Here is a 20,218-nt window from a genome sequence, read left to right as displayed (position 1 = left end):
CTTTGAGTTCACAAAGATCCCATATTTCCTAAAGAGCAAGAAGGTGTGTAAAGTGTTTCAAATGTTGATGACCTTATTTCAAATTTTGATGGATGATCCAACAGTCTAATCTGGATCATGCCATGTGTTCAATTTTGTGTTGTAGACTAGAGAAAGAAGTCTGTCCAAACTGTTTAATCTTGGCAGACAACTAGTTTAGGTAGAGAAGAAAAGGATCCCAACAGCTTAATCTGGGACCTTGGAAGAGATAAGGGTAGAAGTAGATAGAAAAAGCAAAAGAAAAAGCCAAAGAAAAGAAAAGGCAAGTAAGGGTTTGCAAGTTCAAATGCACCCTCCAAGAATAAATAAAATGCTAGGCAAGTAGCTGGGTAGGTAGCTGGGGTTGCAGAAAGGTTATCCCTATCATTGCAAGATTGGTGATGGTGGGCAGCAAGGCAAAAGATTACAGCTGGAAGCATGACTAATTTCCCTCACTCCCCTCCAATTTCATTTCTAACATTCCCTCACTAGCCTGAGATTCATGGAAAAGACTAAGTTTTCATGGTGGTTCTTGATCTTTAAAAGCCACATTTCTTGTCTAAAAATCTTTTCATTTTGATCTACTCTTGAAACCAAGCTTGTTTCACATAAACTCAATGGTTTCCACATCCACTTACCCCCTCCTCCATAACTAACACTAACCCTACTATATAAATCCCTTATATCACCTTTTTCCCTAATACTACTAACACCAAGGTGTATAAATCCCAGCATTATCTACATATTCTCCTTTTGGCATTATAGCCAAGTAAATGGTCTAAGGGGACTTCAGTCCACCTGGGACTGTGGTCAACCTTGTCTTGGATGTGCTCTGACCTCTGGTTATGAGCAGAAATCCTCTCCCTCAACCCTCACCGTCTCTCTGCTGAAAACGCACAAAAACCCCGTTTTCCCATATAAACCCTTGAAAAAGCTCAAAAAACCCAAAAACTGCGAAAAAACCCACTTTCCTATAGTCCTCCGCCCAATTATTAAATTGAATATTTTATTACGCTGGCGGGACCCCTCCCCAACATGCTCGACCAGTCGGAAGGCCCGCCAGTCGTCAGATCTCCGTCGCCCAGATCTAAAGGTGGGCGGTCATTTTCACTCCCCGACCTGCCGACCTTTAGCGTTCGGGGAAAGTGGTTTCGCCCATCCCGTACAGGGGACGCGTGGCAGGCGGTGGGGTTGTTCGGAGCCCCCCTCCCCATTACCGCCTTTGCCCAAAGGTGGTGCGGGGAACCCGCTTACCACCACCCCTATTACCACTCTCCTCCCACGTCATTTGCACGTCACCCTGACGTCACCTCGCCGGTACCCGCCCCAGCGTCCCGTGGCCCTCCACGCGGACCCGCCACTGTATCCGCCCGCCACCGTGTCCTGCCACCATGGCGAACACCTCAGCCGCCACGTCACCTCCGTACCTGGGCCCCGCCATGACATCATGCTGACGTCATCAGCGGAAAAGCGCCAAATGCACACTTTTGCCAAATTTAACGATTTAAACGACTAAATGAGTCGTTTTCGCTCATTTTCATGCGAAAGAGAAACTAGCCGTTGCCAACAGCTGCTGCGAAACCTCTCACTCAGCCATCAAATTCAGCAATCCGACCATTCAAAGTTCAGAATTCGACGACACCAAGTCTCCACAACCCGGCCCGCGAGCTTCCAAGTCGATTTTCCAGGTATTTTGCCATTTCCTTCCACTTTGCCCATGAATTCCAATTCTCTGTAGAATTCACCATTAAAGACTGGTAAATTCACTTAATTCAGCTCCACCTGAGCACCTAAACCAAACCCAAGCAACTTGCCCCATCCCTAAGCCACAATTTGACATTGGAGAAATCAGTTCGCGGGTTAAAACTGCAAAATTTACCCCCGAGGTACTCGGCATTGTTCCCTTTTGCCAAGTACGGGCCACCTGCACTCTTCCTAATGAATTATCACTGTCTCTGCAAGGTTCCCTTAGGCAATCCACATCCCTGAGAAATTACAGCATTTTACCAACCTGCTTACAATTTTACACTAGAAGAGGACATTACATTGTGTACAGTTTACCTGCTGCTTAAGTCTTCAAAGACTTATCAAACTATTACCTCTCCCTGCACACATACAGATTAAATCATGGCTGCCTCTGCATCCTCTTCCCTCAGTGTTACTCCACTGAATCAAACCAATAAGCAACTGGAGGCCTTGCCATTTATTGACAAGGATTGTCTCATCAATGACTTTGAGGGAAACAGGGACTTTTTGAAAATCTTCACTACACTGAGGGAAGACCATAAGGAAGGACTTGGTACAGATGGGATGTGGGAGTCAAACCTGCCCTATTACTGTCTCCCAGCTGTGAATGTTTTCCCTGAAATCATTCACTTATGTGCTCAAAACTATGATCTGGAGCACAGAGCTGTCAATACTCCATCAGGGAGGATCCTTTTTTATATAAATGCTGAGTCCATCAACAAGATGTTGCAGTTTGATCAAACGGAGTTGCTAGTCCCATTCTCCATGAGGTACTTGCTGGAAGCTGGTGACAAGATGACCAGTGAGGAGCTGCAAAAGGTCACCAGGAACTACATGAGAGCTGAGTGCCAGCCTACAGGGCCACCCCCTTATCTGCATGAACATTTCAATGACTCAGGCAGGCTGCTACTAGACATGATAGCCTATGTGTTAGGTTACCAAAACAGTAAGCATGTGGATCAAGCCATGCTCGTATTGCTGTCTGCTTACAGCCCACGTCAACCCCCTGCCCGAAAGTATAACTTTGCTAAGTTCATAGCCAATAGGATTCATGATCAATTGAGCAAAATGGACAGACAGGGGGTCTTCAGATACTCAGCTTATATCTACCACCTGTTCATGTTTTATCATTCTGAAGCTTTCCCATGCTATATCAGAAGGCTGGATAACAAAGGAGAGAGGAGATCTGTCATTTTCTGGACCTCAGTCTATCATGAAATCACAAATTCACCCTATACCTACTGTGAATTTGTTGACCAGTTTGTCTACCCAGTCTCCTGCATGCTTATGAAGTCCCCTCCACCCAGAGTATCTAATGAGATCAAGAAAGCTTTGCAGCTATCTAAGAAGTACAAAATAGGTGATTGGTACCTATATGAACACCATACTGTGTTCAGAGTATATGGCTGTGAGCTCTGTCCATACAGGCTACCCAAGTATGTTCCTATGAGATTATTTGCCTTGGAGTATTACAGGCAATTGATTCAGTCAGACCTTACCCATTTCCACAGCTCCAAGAAAAAGGCACACCTTAACTACAAAAATGAGTTGGGCCCTTTCATCATGAACAAGAAGGAAGGATGGGAATTTGCAGACCTGATCCTCAAGGACAAATATAAATTGTCATACAGTTTTCGATGGGTCCCTTATGACCCTCAAGGTTTCATCACTGCTAGGAGAACTAAGTACAGACTCCTAGGGATTAAACACTGCCACTACCCACACATAGAAAAGTATGCCAACTTACAAGAATGGCAGCTGGACACTCTAGTTGAGAGCTTAACTGAAGAAGAAAGAATGCTTAGAAATATGAAAGAACTTGAGAAGACTATTGACCTGGACTATGTGCTCCAGGTACCTTTCAGATTGCCTCAATCAGTGGGAGGAGGGACCTCAGTTACCAGGACAGCGCCGCAGACACTCTCTACAGCAGCACCAGGCTTAGATAAAGGAAAAGGAAAAATGGATGCAGAGGATGAAGCAAAAAAGGAACAGTCAGAGCAACAGTCACAGCAAAAGGATCAGCAAACAGAACAACAAACAGAGCAGCAACAAGGACAAACTGTTCTGCCACAAACTGGGCTGCCAGAAACCCCCCTAATGCAAACACCGCCACCTCAAATTGAGCCACTAACTACCTCAGTTTTGCAGACCCCAGCACATGAAGAGAGGGGTACTAAAAGGCAAAGAGAAGAGTCCACTCCCGTCAGTGGATCCTCCCACCAGCCAGAGGCCAAAAGGCAAAGGGCAGATTCCCCAGAGGTGGAAGACATCACTGAAGATGTCTTGAACGATACAGCAAAGGACAGGGAAGGCGGCCAACATACAGGGACAAGCTCCTTTTAGCAGGAGCAGAATTTACAGCTTGGTTTGGAGGTGTCATCCTCTTCTCAGCAAAGCCAGAAGCTTAAAAGTGCTAAGGCTACCTTCAAAGAAATCAAGGCAGCAAATGAGTTATTGAGGGCTGAGGTTTACAAACAGTTTATAGATGCCACTCCAGCCCAGCAAGAAAGGTTGATGTCGGTCTATGACTTCAAAGAGGAAAAAATGATATTCAGCCATTTCAAACCCAAGGGGCCACACCCAATGACAACTGTAGATTTCATCAAAACAAGGGTGGAGGTCCTGGCCAAAGACATACATCCCATGGACCAAATTGAGCTCCACAAGCAGACTGGGGAGATGGTCTATGCCACCTTGGTAGAGAAGGCCACATTAGCTCATGAGCTGAAAGAATCTTTGAAGAACACAAACACTCAACTAGATTTTGAGAGGTTGTCCTCTAAGGCCAAGGACAATAGGATAAAATCTCTTGAGGAGATTATTGTTGATCTAGGGCATGACCCTAGTGACCCAACCGGGGTAAAAGCCCTCATAAAGAAAAAGGATGATGATCTAAATGCCATGAAGAAGAGGTTGAAGCTGTTACCTACAGAACACCCTCAGACAGCTGAATTGCAAAAGGAAAGGCAAGTTAATGAACAACTTGACCTCTTATTACAGCAAGATCAAAGGATTCAAGAACTAGAGAAAGAGCTGGAAGGAACATTGCAAGACAAACAGGGAGGATCTACACTCCAAGTTCCTCCAACAGATTCCACAACAGCAACAACTTCTGGGGCAGCAGTGGCTCCCACAACAGAAGCAGCAGGTACAACAGCAGCTACAGATGCCCACCCCAGTGTAGAAGAATTAACCAAAGCTGTCAAAGCAATGGAGCTACAGGCGGATGAAATAAGGAAAGCAAAAGAAAAACTGGCAGAGATAGATGCCAAATATGATCAATCAAAGATAACGGTGGCAGAACAGGGCAGACAGATTAAGGCTCAAAAAGATAAAATAAAGGCCCTGGAGAAGGAGCTCAATCTGGAAAATACTATGGCAGAAATCAAAAGAATCTTGTGGAATAAAATTACCCAAGCCGTTATCAAACAGTGGAAATCCATTAAAACAATGCATGAGCATATGGATTTAATTGTACAAGCCCAGACAGATGTCCAGAGGGCCAAGACAGTGTTAGGAAACAGACCTGAGCAAGCTAGCCAATTGATAGAATTTTTGAACAGGCAAGACAAAGAGGAGTTGGCAGCCGTTGGAATCACCAACAGAACAGAGGCCATCCTCATGGCTAAAAAGGTGCTAACTCTCAGAGGTTATGTACAGACGGCAGAAAGAAAAAGTTATGAGATACAGACTGAAGTTGAAGATTATAAACTCAGAATGGGAATGCTACAAGCAAGAGGACTTCCTAGCCTGTTGAGCAGTACAGGAAAATTGATCAGCAGAGATCAATTTACAAACAGGGTGGCCGCTTACATTGAAAATCAAATCACTGCATCCAGCAGTACTTCTGAGGAAACAGTTCCTCCAACAGGACAGAGCTTGTACACTAAGCTCGAAAGCTCATTTTTTGTTGAAAATGAGGTAAATCATTTATTTGAAACTCCTCCTAGTTTTTTCAGATATACAGAGCTTGACGAGACTCTAATTAAAATTCGGAGGCACCAAATGCCTAAGGAGGACTGGTGGCAGGCCATGCTCCAAATTCTGCCACGGTAGTTTTAAAGACATTCGGCCACTGCCAGCTCAGATCACCAGAAGACAAGTGCAAAAGAGTTAATGTTTGAAAAGCATCCAAAAAGTGATTCATCACTAATGATGACAGCTCACCACATTTTGAACAGCACGTCCCCAACCGACTCAGCAGCTCCCAAAGGCCAAAAGTATCTTCTGACAGAACATCAAGACGCCTTTATTTTGTATTCAATGCTGTAATAAATTTCTGATAAAAATATCTCAAAAGTTGGTGAGAACATTAAGTCTGAGATAACTTAGAACTCAGATATTTTTGTAAAATCGTATGTATATATTCGCCCCTCACTGAAGCTTAAGGGGTTGTTGTTATTTTCATTTTGGAGATCTCACTTGCTGTAAAATTCTCAGAGAAATAATACAAAGGGTGAATGGAATTTCCGAAGCTTGGCGTACCTTGATGCATTGTGATGAATGGTGAATGTTGCAGGATTCCAGAGTGTTTCATAAAACAATAAGTCTTTCTTAAATCTCTGTGTTACATGTTTTCGAGTCTTTTGTTCTCTTTTATTGTTTAAATGTCTTACACTTAATAGCAAAGTAGAAGAATAGTTCCAGGATTTAATCACTGATTACCCTGAACTCAAACTAAGCTATTATCCATGTTTTCTTCAGATATAGTGAAAGAAGTGTAATTCTTGATTGCTGCACTTTAAGACTGTATCTTTTGCAGTGATAGACATTCCCAGGGATTCAATTTTTCTCCTGAGACATCTATCCGTTTCTCATACCTAGTTTGGTGGAAATACTTAAATACTTTAGTGAAAATTCTTAATTGCTTTCACTGGTTTTTTCACCTGTTTGTGTTATAAATCAAAAATTTTGTTGTATGAAGTATTCAAATGGCCCTGTAAGTCTCACCAATTCACCTCGAGGTTTCTAGACACCTACAGCCATAGACTCCATTGCCCAATGATATTTGACTCTTTGAACATTATATCACAAGACCTGAAAGAAAATCTTCAACCAAAACATAAACAAAACCTATGCATAATACCTAGCCTAAAACACTATCATAACAGATACAAATAATAAAGAGAGAGCCCTCTCTGATCACACTTTGGCTAGAAGCAGTGATCCAAAGATTGGTTAGTGGTTACCCCGGCCGTATTCCCTTGGGAGTCATAGGGAACAACCTGGGTGTTAACAGGAAATTCTTGGGATAGGTCTGTCGAAAATAGAATAGTGGACGGGCACCATGAAACCATTGCAAATTTGATACAAATGGTCTTTGTAAGAGGGTTTCCATAATTTCCGATGGTACAAGTGAATGGGTGTTGGGTCATGGGTGGTCCATCTCCAACCAAGGACAGGAAACTCAGAATTAAAACACAGGGTATCCATAATGTAAGTAGAGTAATAAAAGGGTGGGATTTTCCTCTCGGCGACTCTGGTTTTGGCCCTAAACTCACGAACAGCTATGACGAATTTATCAGACAGAATAGTGGCCCAATCCATGATTGTACTATTGACGGCCCCTTCCATTAAGGGAACCATATCAATATGGATATTAGCAGAGTCATGTAATCCCCACAATCTACACATCATAATCCCAGAATAGCAATAGGGAGAAGCCAAAGAAGCATTGGAGTACTTACCCGAAATGTCATGCTTGTGTTTAGCTGGATTCTGCCTCCAATCTCGGAGAGGTTCGGATGGTGATTCATTCTCTTTCGCGAACTTCTCCACAAAGGCTCTGTTATAGACTAGCTCAGGTTCAGGTAAATGATACATCCGCCTCAGGTCATCAGGCTTGAAGGACCCGAAAATCCTTCCATCCTTTGTATGAAAGGTTCTATCAGTGAGGGTAATTTCCTCAATTGCCCAGCGTACCACATCAGTGTAAGGTAGGACTTGTTCTCTGGCTGCTATTCTGTGCAGAAAGGAGTCGGCCAAGTCTTTGAGAGTTGCCTCGGACTTCCTTAGTTCATCCACACTAGCCTCAGTTACTGTTTTTTCTAGTTGCTCAGCCTCTAACTAATTATACGTACCTTGCCATGTAGTGCTAGGAAGACCAGTGCATGTAGTATCTGAGATTAAGCCTTTCTTTGAAACTATAGCAGCTTTACCTGAGACAGGTGTTGCAGTAGAACCTGCCACCTTCTTGAATTTCTTTCCCATCATGTTCAGACTTCTCTCGACGGTTGAATTCTACACAAATGCAAGAGAAATCGTAACAAGGAAATAACAATGACAATCCATAATGGGATAGATATATTACTTGAAGCGTGGTGAGATTAATTCTAAAAGTGGCTGCGGATCTAATGATTTGAGAAGGCACCGCAGATGCAATGATGGTGATTTTACAGCCTGCAGCTCCATAAATGACCATTACTTAAGTTATTAAACCGAATGACCCCTTAAAGCGTGCAACAGATTTTTTCAAAGGTCTAATCGTAAATGTTCGTTAAATCGAAGGGGCAAAGCTTAAAATACGCATGCATTACCTTATCCCTGTATTTAACGACATTTTGAAATCTGTGCTTTTGTCAAATCGGATTTAAATATAACTTTGAAGCTTTGAAATAATCACCTTTTAGGAATTCTGGTCATCATTAAGCGTCATCGCATCGCATCGGGGTGTGAGTGATATTATCGTTTGGGAGAGATCTTGGCGAATGCCGATTGCGACATTGCATCATATTAGCGCGCAAACATAATCCCTAGATGTATATCAAATGATTTACCGACTACCGATAGCGATATCACATCGCATCGGGAAAAGATCTGAACTTCTTATGAAAATGTATGGGATTCTGCCGACTACCGATAGCGATATCGCATCGGGTCGTGGCTTAAAACGCTTTTCATAAGAAGCAGCGCCGATAGTTGATCACCAATATTGTGTCGCATCGGGGAAAAGACATGTGCTTTTTCTGTGTGTGCATTGGCTATCGCCGATGGTCGATAGCGATATCGCATCGGAAAGGACCAAGGTAACAAGCGATCTTGCGATTGCTTTTTCGGACTTAACCAAAAATTGCTTGTTATTTGTTCAAAAAGGCTTTTATTCACAAATTCATTTGATTATCATACCTTTTTCGAACAAATTCTTTAATGCCAATTAAAATTTTAAAAGGGACCCATTTCATATGTTAATTGTTTGTGATAAAAATGTTATGAAATGGGGGGTTGTTGTAGGGCACAACAGGACCTTGAAAAAGCAAAGTACATTTTTAAGTCAGCTCGCAGCAAGGATTGTTCCCAAGGGCTTGCACTGTCTGTCCATGCGATTGACCATGGATTATTACTTGCTTGCCTTTGAAAAGTGAAATTTCCTAAAAAGGACAAGTTGGAGGATCCAACTCTATATCACTATGCATTATTTTCTCACAATGTATTGGCTGCATCTGTGGTTGTGAATTCAACTGTCATGAATGCTAAGGTGAAGTGTTATTAATTAAAAATTCTCTAAAGTTTGGAAGTCCAACAATTTTGCTGCATTTTACATTTAATATTTGGATCTCATTGTAGGTGATTTACTTGTGTTTGCAGGAATCTCATAAACATGTATTTGATCTCGTCACAGACAAGTTAAATTTTGGGGCCATGAAAATGTGGTTTTTACTTAATCCCCCAAGGAAAGTTGTGATACATGTAGAAAATGTTGATGATTTTAAATGGCTCAATTCCTCCTATTGCCCTGTGCTTTTCCAACTTGAATCCGCAGCTGTGAAAGATTATTATTTCAAGGTAGATCACTCGACTACACTCTCAGCATGTTCCCCCAATTTGAAATATATAAATCCAAAATATTTATCCATGCTAAATCATCTTCGTTTCTATCTTCCACAAGTTTATCCAAAACTGGACAAGATCCTTTTCTGGGATGATGATACTGTGGTTCAGAAAGATTTGACGCCCTTGTGGTCAGTAGATATTCATGGAAAGGTTAATAGTTCAGTGGAAACTTGTGGAGAAAGCTTTCACTGGTTTGAAAAATACCTTAAATTTTCCAATCCGCACATAGCCATGAACTTTGATCCTAATGCTTGTGGTTGGGCATATGGGATGAATGTATTTGATATCAAGGAATGGAAGAAATAAGATATAACTGGAATATATCGCAAGTGGAAGAACATGGTAAGCGTGTAGTGTGGTTTATTTATGTTAATTCCCGTGATGCTTACTTTAAAGTATTTGAAGTAAATCTGAAGTACTTAGCTAGAAAACTTAATGGGTTTTTCTTTGTTTGATTTCTAAGTTTTTCTTTTATTGTATGTCAGAGTGAGGATAGAGTGTTGTGGAAGCTTGGAACACTACCCCGTGGATTTTCGCATTGGCTGCTTCTAAATCAAGAGTAGTAAGTGCTTCCATTTGCATTTGGTGTTCATATCCTTTGTTTCTTTTAAAGTTGCAGTCTGTGTATCAATATTTCTTCTTTTCATTCTCTTTTTCATGACCGATAATTGATATGAATGTTCTGGGCTCTAACGTGGCCACAGGCGGGCAGGTGGCGTGTGTGCATCCCTGCACCTGCACAAAGATAGAACAGATATTAAACTCAGTAAATCGGGCACCTGCGATAGCAGTTACCCTACCATTTTGACTTGTTGACATCCGTTTACTGTGCGCACGGTCAACTATCTTCTTGATGGTTTTGGTGGCGGTTTCCGTTAATGGAAGAGATGGATATCGAAGAGGAGGCCCTTGATTATTCCCAAGATCCGTTCGAGGGACAAACCATATTTGGTAGTAATAGCCCTAACCCTAACATTGACAGTTCTGCTTCTCCTTACCCAGGTTCTTCGCCGATTATCACGCTTCCAGGAACCTCAGCCTCGCCGCTGCACTTTGGATCTCTCTCTCTGGAAACCTTGGGACTCGATTTCCCCCTGCTCTCCCCTAGCACTCTTGATCTTCTCATCGCCATATTGCCTCCCTCACCTGCATTCGATCTGATCCCTCTCCATAATCCGACGCCCCCCCTGAGCTCGCCTCCTCCAGTTACTGCAAACCCTAATACCCTCCCTTCGGGCTATTTCAACTCTCCGGTCATAAAATTAAAAGCGACGATTCCCCTGAAGGATGTGGGCTTAGATCCATTAACTAAACACCCATCGGCACCAAGAACAGGGAAGAGAAAGGTCAAGTGCGTGAAGACCTCAGCAAAGGACCTTACCATCACATTTGGTGAAGACATACCAATGGGCGAGGTGGTGGACAAGGCCAACAGAGTACTTGTTGGGCATTTGAGAGGAAGGGCTTACTTAGCAACCAAGCTCACAAATTGGGTAAAAGAGCTCTGGGGTGGCATTCTTCAGGAACTCCCAGATGTTCAGAGCCTGGCTCGGGGTTGGTTTGCCATACATTTTTCAAAGGCAGACTATACTGATCTGATTCTTGCAAAATACTGGCACATAGAGATGGCACTCGTCCTCCTCAAGCGTTGGTCACCACTATTTGATCCGGAATGGGAGCAAATTCGAGCAAGATCTATCTAGGTGTGATTACCAGGTCTTCCTCTACAATTCTGGTCCGAAGCGGTGTTTATTAAGATTGGAAATGCCCTTGGGACATATCTAGAATATGATAAAACCTATGTTCAGACAAAATACCATGTGTTGGCAAGAATCTTGGTTCACCTGGACACGAGGGAGGGTCTGGAAGAGAAGATGAGCTTTAAATGGAGGCATTACACCAGAATACAGATCTAGGATTATGAGGGTGTTCCATTATGCTGTAGAAGGTGTCATAAGGTAGGGTACATATCAAGGAATGTCCTCTACTCATGAAACCAGCTAATCAACTCGGCTCTCCACCACCACAAAAAGGAAAAGCACTTGTGTCGGCAACTCAAGCTCTTGTGTCGACATCGCGAATCACCATCTCGGTCCCAAATCTATATAACTTGGGTGAATCCTCAAAGGATGTGGAAGAAACCTACAAGCCTTCTTCGCCCCCTCTGACTCGGGCAAGAGCTACTGCTACTGCAGAGATGGCGCAAAAAATAGGTACTGCTCCTTTCTCTCCCCTATCCTCTCACTCATCTTCATTATCAATTTCTGTTGGTTCATCATTGGATTTTATTGCACCTCTTGCTCCTGCCATTACTTGCACGATTTCCATCCCTCCGCCCATCATAGCCCCCTCTTCCCTTACTGTCCAACCGACCCCATCCTCATCTAGGGTTTCGGCCTCTTCCCACCTGGTATTGCCTCACTCCTACAACCTTCACTCTAGGCACATACCGGGTCCTGACTCGCATACTAGCCCGGGGCTAACCTACCTTGGACCCCGTGCACAATCTTCACGAGGACGAAAATCTTTCCTGACAAAGGCCATCCAGAAAGGCGGCGCCGAGGTTACATCTGACAAGCAATCTACCATGGAAGGGGTTCTTAGAGCATTGCAAACCCCAGATAGGGTTCCACCATGAAATGCCTTGCCTTTAATTGCAAAGGTCTGGTTAGTACCTCAAAAAAACTAGCCATGCGGAGGTTGATTGAGAATGAACCGACTGATATCATTATGCTGCAAAAGACTTTGGGAAATGTTGATTCTATTGAGAAAACCCTATTTACCATTAGACCCAAATGCCACTTCCATGCACTAGATGCCATAGGTAGAGCTGGTGGCTTAGCCATCGGATACAACCCATGGACCATCCACGTATCTGCCACCTGGGGAGGAGTGGGCTTTATAGACATGGATCTCTTCTCTGCTAAGCTAGGGGAGACCTTGAGGATCATCAATGTATATGACCCATTCTAGCAGAGAGAGGAATTCTGGCAGTATTTTCTTGGATTAAACTCAACATCTATGGATCAGGTTATCATAGGGGGCAATCTTAATTTCTCCATGGGATATGGGGAATCTTGGGGATCACATATCCAAGTTGACCCCTTGTTTGATTTCTTTAAGGACATTCTAGAACAGCACCATCTTGCTGACATCCCCATGAACAAGCCTATGCCTACATCGTTATTGGGAAATCTAGTGTCCACTCGGAGCTGCTAGTCCCACTAAGACGGGTAACTATCTTAGAAACAAACAAACAAAAACTACTTTCACTTTCCTTTATGAGAAGTAGATAAGAGGGGAACAAAGGATACCAACCTCAGTCTTGCGCTTGGTTCCTTGCTTGGTTTCTCTCCCTTCTAATAGATCTTTTCCATTTCCTTCCTCGCTTCAGAGAGCACCTGTAGAGTCAAAGCAGCATAACACTATCGAAGTACAGAGATCTACAATCATAAACAATATAGGACCAGATATATATTGACCACACAAATGCATATATCATCAAACATACAAGAATGTGGAGGAAAACTCGAATAGATTTATTAATAGAAAGAATAGCAAAGAGGATTACAACCCATTGATCTGACCCAACGTCATCCTCCCAGCATGAAAGCCCTTCTTCACCTCATGAAAAGCTTAGATCACCCAACACTATGATGTTCCACCAAGAAACCAACAACACTTCCTTACAAATACAAGATTCCAGCCTCTGGATCTCTGTGATGAGGGATCCATATATAGATGTTTGTAGGGGGGGTGAGTCAACTTCTGGAATTTTGATTAGTGTCCTCTCTCTGATAGTTCTTGGTTCCACTTGGAGATTCATGATCTCTTACTCATCCCTGGGAAAATTCAGAGAGGCAAGTGTCACAGGAGAAGTTTCTGGAAGATTCCATGATCATCCACCTTGCAAACTGTCTCTACCATTTGTCTACTCTCACTCATCACACCCTACAGAAGGGCTTTCCAGGATGCATCGCACTTTTTTCACTGAGCAAGTGAGATGCAACGCACCCTTAGCACTGAGCAGTTTGTATGGTCCAGTTTTGACCAGTTCTGAGCAGTTTTCCATGGAGAACTTCTGGGAGATGATGTAACCAGCTGAACTTGTTCCTTTAGGGTGTGAAACAACACTTTTAGGGACTTAGAAGCCCTTGGTTTACGGACATATATGATTGGGGTTGCAGTGCCCAAGAATGTCTATAACAGTTGCCCCCTAAAGCATGAGGTCGTTAATCTTTTGATGTCGGGTGAAATGTTTTATCATGAGGATCCAAGGTTTTTCGAACTGGAAGGCGACCTGTAATAAGATACAATACAATACATTATCTTCATAATATTTTCATGATCTAGCTGAGGCGGGAATTCCCATGCTCAACTTTATAAATTCATTTTCATGTACATAGGACAGACAACCGTCTGTATAGTAGACTGATGATTATGATAGAGTCGTCATCCTTTGATTCAGATGATCATCTGTGCAATAATGATGTAGATCTGATGTATTTATTTTCCTGAATATATCGTAGCCCGGATGGATGAAACTAGATCCGGGGTCTTCAAACTCGTTCAATCTTCACCTAGAGTACAAGTCAATCCATGTGAAATATGTTCTGGAGTTGAACATGGAAAGACATTGCTTGATTACCAGCCAATGATGTAAGCTGTTAACAGGCGCGAGAGGAATCACTGATAATGATGATGACCCTTAAGGTACGATAGTACAATTCATGTGGCATGAGAAATGGAGTTGGCGTTGAACACCACGTAAAATCTTTCGGTCGAAGGCCATTGATGTAAACCTATCGCCGGAAGTGAGAAACTTGACATTGAGGCATGCAAGCTTCAAAGTACTGAAAGGGTTGTCCCTAGGTTGACTTCTTGGATAATGAGCTGATGTCGAAAAGAAGTGACCCATCGTAGGAGGGCCTTAATGAATCCCAAATCTACAACACGGAACAGAGCAAATGATTTTGTGGAGGTGAAAGCGATCTGATGATACAAGGTTCAGGGTGGCGGTCATGAAAGAATGGAGCGTGAATGTATTGCACCGGATGCGACACAGGTGAATTCTTTGAGCAACTTCTCTTGAACATATTGGCGACACTGAAATGGATTGGTAGCATCAACCCCAAAGATGGATGGTACGATGGACCAATGGTAATATGACTGGTGAACGAAATAACCCAACCTAACTCAGACATGGAGTGAAAGTGTCATGTTCAAGAGCGACTTGCTACCAATAAAGTTTCTTCAAGTTTTCTTCCCAATTTTTCCCTAGTCATTGCTGACCAGTACCTCTTTATTTTTATCAAGCTTGAAGAGGATAACATATGCTTGTTCTACAATTCGCCCTTCGGGCAAACCCGTCGCTATGTTTTAACGAGCCTAGTGACAGTGAAACTCGTTCTTGTCTATATGGACAAGTTTGTCGCTATTGATTTTAACAAGTTTAATGAAAATGATAACTTGGTCCTTTTTCAATTTTAGAGAGTCTAAAGAGGGATGGAAAGGAAACTCCAATAATCCTTTTTCGTCATCTAATCCCTTAACTCTGAAAAAGTATAAAATAATACGAAAGGGATGAATTTTCGATAGTTTTAACGAGCCGAACAAAACAAGCGCTCAATCTTTTTGTGTAATAATACCTCCGGTCCAAAAAGATTAAAATCTAGAGGAGGGATAACACTTCCGATAGCTTTAACGAGCTGGAGAGGCCAATTTCTTGACATTCTTTTCATATTTTACGAGTCAGACGAAAAGAGATTAAAGGAGACTCTTTTTTTGAGGAACGAGTGATAATTGCAGGTAGCAGCTGATTCCAGGTAAGGTTTGGAATTTTCCAATCACAACAGTGTCACAAGGATGGCTAACAGAATCACTCATCGTAGCTGTTCCTCAAAAGGGTAAACAATCAAATGGAGGCATATGATCGGCTAAAACAAAGTGGAGGTGATGATGAGAACACGACCAAGGCTCAAAAACTAATGATAATGCATTCACAATGGTTATTTACCGGAGATGGGTTCATTTTTTAATGAGCTTAAACTCTGGGGGGAACATTTTCTCATTGCTTAGGTTTAATTTTTAACGAGCTTGAACTTTGCATAAAAACTGCTCGTGGCGGGTTTATTTTTTAAGGAGCTTGAACCCTGCGGTAACACTGCTCGTGGCCTGGTTCATTTTTTAACCAGCTTGAACCCTGCAGTAACACTGCTTGTGGCCTGGTTGATTTTTTAATGATCTTGAACCATGCGACAACATATGGTCAGGTTCGGTTTCATGTTTACACAAGCTTGAAACAAAAAAATATGCTTGTTATAAGTTCGCATGCCCCCAACATAATGACGCATATCGGTTCGCATGCCCCTAGCATAATGACGTAAATCAAGGAGCATGCCCCCCAAGCTTCATTGCATTCAACGTGGTGGATGGAATGAAGGTTCACTTTCGAGATCTTGGAAAGACTCGACTGGAACTTTGCTCAGCCTTGTTTCATTTTTTAACGAGCTTGACACAACAACACCCATAGCATAAATCCAGGGCCTTCCCAATAGGATGTTGTAATCGAGGTTTCCATCGATAACTTCAACACCAATTTCTACTGTTTCCCCCCCCAGTTCGACTTGCAAGTTACTTAAAATCCCATATGGAGTGTATGTTCGTCCATCAAATGCTTTTAATGTCATTGACGATCGTGACAAGGGTGGAGATCCTAAAGTTTTCCAGCAAGTCATCGACATAATACATGTAGATTCCCCCTCATCAATAATTATTCAGTGAACAGTTTTGTTGAGGGCTTTCACTTGAATAAGAAAAGCTAGTTGAGCTGGTAACTGAGGGTCATATCCTTTATGATTAAAGGTCACAAGATTGGAATACGTTGGGTCAATCCCACTTATTGCTGATAATAAATGCTGCTTTTGGGGGAAGCAATTTTGCAGTACCTCAAGTGTCGACATAGCGGATGGTGATTGGGCCAGATCCTCCACTATATTATAATGCTGTGCTACTCTAGCACGAGGATTAAATTTCGATTTGTGTACTACTCCCTTAGGTCAGGAATGATGGGTGGCACAACTTTGGTCGAAGTTGTTGTCGAACTACTAGGTTGATCATTAGCCTTGTTATTCGACAGCTGTGGATTCCCGTAATCTTTATTCCTTGTCGATATCAAAGCATCATTTTGCTGTTTCGAAATAGACAACATTAGCACTTGGGACGGGGAAGCATTGTCACTAGCAACCAGATTTGTTCCTAGATTTGGAAATGAATCAGTCAATACCGCCGAGGTTTTTGAACTCTTCAAGAATTTTCTAAGCTCAGCTTTATGTGGACAATATTTCGTCCAATGATCCTCATCACATATAAAGCATGGATGACTTGGTTTCCTATCTCCAGAAGGGTTTGCAAAAGATTTTTCAGGAGACGACTCCTCCTATTTCTTCTTCTTCCCTTTCTTTTTCTTCTTGCCTCCTGGTTGCTTCGGTTCTTTGCCTTTGTCAGTCGACATGGCATTTACCTCCGAGGCGAGAAGTTCCTCATTTGCATTTTGACTTGAAACCATACGAGCCTTCTTTGATGCAGCCTTTATGGTTTTCGTGCTAGTCGTACCTATCACGCCATCGTCGACATGAGAGTCTTTGTTCGATTTAGGAGGGGGAGGAACAAAGAATTCTGGTCTAGGAGCATCATGGATTTTATCGTAGAGCGTGCCAGACTGAGTATAGATCAAGTCTAGATATTGTGCACGAGCAATGACTTGCTCTTCAGTGACGACTCCTCCCTTTGCCACATCTTCTGTAATAGAAGGTAACAATGACTTAATAAACCATTCAGCTATCCACTGATCAGGAACGTATGTTTTTACCATTCTATGACGACGTCGCCACTCATGAATATGATCGGATATGTGAGTGGCCGTCGTTTGTTTGAAATTGGTAAGAAGCTCTGTTCCCGTTTCGTACCTTATGGGTAACTGAAAATGCGTTAAAAATGTTGTGGCTATGGCACTGAAGTTATCGAATGAAGCTCTAGGCAATTTGATATACGATTTTGCTGCCAAACCAGTTAACGTTCGCTGAAAAAGGTGAAGCTTGATCGAATCATCGTTGAGAGTGTTGGATGAACACCATAGATGAAAGTTCATCACATGATTTGATGGGTATTCACCCGGATTTCCATTAAATTGAGGAATATCTGATGGAAGTTTATGCGGAATCATCGACCACCAAGGGGTGTAAGCAATTGGATCATTTGTTAGACGATTTAGATCCGGTAACTCTAAAGTCCCCATGAAGGGCAACTGTTGATTTAGGTTCGGCGAAGCATTCCCAGGATAAGATGGGATTGCTTGAGCAGTTGGTCTCTGCATACCAGCATAATGCATTTGATGCTGATAACTTTGGTAAGGTTGATGGGCATAACCATTTTGATATGATTGATGTTGACTGTTTTGAATATATGGTTGCCCATTACTTGCAAAGATTTGTTGCTCAAATCCTCAGTAAGCTTGTTGGAATTGCAGTTGTTGATATTGTACCAGCCATGGTTGTGAAGCCATGTGCTGTTGTCCAATACTGGTTGTTTGACCAAGATGAGGGGTAATGGTACTCGTTTGAGCTTGGGTCATTCCAGTTAAGGAACCACTAGTCAGTGATTGCGGTTGCGTCGCAGAGACAAGAGGCTGTTGTATTACGACCTGAGAAACTTGAGGTTGGCATACAACATGCAATGCTTGTACTTGCGACACCATCACAATAGCCGGCGTAGTGGGGATATTTGACACAGGTAGACTTTGTTGCATTGAGTATACAACTCTTGGTTGTTGAGGCAGTATTGGCACCCAACCGCTGGATGTAATTCCAGCATAACCCGAATTCTGTTGTGAACTCTCGTATGGTTGTTCTCCCGAAGGAGACAATGAAAGGGTATACTGCCCCCCATACAGCGGCAATCCAGTGCTCAAAGGAATGATTTGCCTTTGGGGACCGGACTGCCCAAATTGATACTATTGCGAAGGATCAATTTGTTGAGACTCAACATAAGAGATTCCAGATATTATTCCAGATGAACAAACGGGAACAGACCATACTGTCGAAACAGCCCCTGGATGGACTCCATCCAGCGATTGAGAGCTAGTTGGGACAGATGGTATGCTGGCGAACATTGTTGGAGTAGCAGCAGGAGGTTCCGCCGCTGCTGTGTTAGATGACATAGTCCTAGATGTCGACGATTGTTCAGACATATCTAGTCTATCCAAAAGATTTCCTAGCGATTCTACAGGAACTTCCAATGACGGGAGACTAATTTCTGATGAAGAAGGATATAGGGTGATCCCAGCTCCAAAATGCGATGGAGTACTAGATGGAGGATCCTCCACAACCTCTTCTATAGCAATCAATCTAGGTGGAAGAGGTAGACCGTCAGGTCTGTAAAGTATTTCTAGTGCCGAAGAAGGTATAGATTCTGCAGCGATAGATGTTTGGGGAATAACACCTTCCAAATCAGCTGTAAATAGAGCCGGTTCAGGAATAGAAGTGTTTACCGTCACACTAGGATCAGTTCTAATTTCCTCTTATGGCTGCGAAACTTCTTCTGTAGAGGCAGGGATACCAGAAATGGTTGGAGTAACTGGAGTCACTGAGGATGTCAGAACACTTGTTCCAACCAAACCAGGGGACTTTGATCTGGTTAAACGAGTTTGCTTTGTCCGGGATAGTTTTGTTTCTGGAGTCAAAGACGGTTGACTCGTAAGTCTCCGTGAACGATGGAATTTTGATTGAATTTCTTCCACGAATGCGGATTACTCGATCAACTAAAAATAAAGGGGAAAATTATTCCGAATTGAATGAATTTTAGATGATTTGACACAACTTGATTTTTCAATTTTTAAGAGTCGAGAAAGAGAAAATGATGACTCTAGTCGCCTTCGATTTTTAATGAGCCTAAAGTGACAAGTGCTCAGATGGACCTTTTCCTTTAAGGATTCTGAAAAGGAACGAAAGAGACTACTCTGGAAATATAGATAGAGGGATTACCAAACCAATCACAAAACTGCAGAATACTTTTTACAGTACGACAGTCAATCTTCCCAAATGCTGTGTTCAGTGCATTGCGATCGATAGGGCGGCAGACACGGCTTCTTAAGGATAAAGGATATAGCCTATTGTGGTCCCCCAATATATACTTGACGGTACGTGGGAGCACAAGTCCGTACTAGCACTTGTCATCTCAAAGAGGAGGAATCACCCAACCAACAATGAAAGCGATAGCTACGAGGCTTTACAATGCCGGAATACATCTCTAGCCTAGACTTCTAAATGTGGTGCGTTAGGTTGCAAAGCGTTTTTATGTTCATTGAATTTATTTTACAGTTGATCTTTCTTAAGAAATTTTCCTTTAAGGTTCACTGCGTGATGTAGATATACAATTCCTAAAATGCAATCTAAGATGATAAACAATCGTTTAATCTTCTTTTTGCAATGAAAATCCTAGCTACTAAGGAAAGAGAAATGAGATTCTTTCAACATATAGCAGAAAGCACACACTAGATGCACTGTCCTAAATCAAACCAACAAGCAGTCTCAATGCAAATGCACATGCATGTATTTGTTTTTCG

At 42.5% G+C, this 20,218-nt stretch overlaps 1 pseudogene; it reads left to right on the top strand.

Moving 5' to 3' along the window:
* Nucleotides 1–10,160, top strand: part of LOC149212989 (polygalacturonate 4-alpha-galacturonosyltransferase-like) — a 54,461-nt pseudogene extending 44,301 nt beyond the window's left edge.
* Nucleotides 10,161–20,218: the final 10,058 nt, after the last annotated feature.

The sequence above is a fragment of the Pinus tabuliformis genome, chromosome 1_1 (assembly GCF_031772625.1).
Source record: "Pinus tabuliformis cultivar Carrire ecotype Pingquan chromosome 1_1, CPIR1, whole genome shotgun sequence".
Classification (NCBI taxonomy): domain Eukaryota; kingdom Viridiplantae; phylum Streptophyta; class Pinopsida; order Pinales; family Pinaceae; genus Pinus; species Pinus tabuliformis.
The sequence above is the reverse complement of the archived record's forward strand: the minus strand, read 5'-3'. Positions and strand labels throughout refer to the sequence as shown.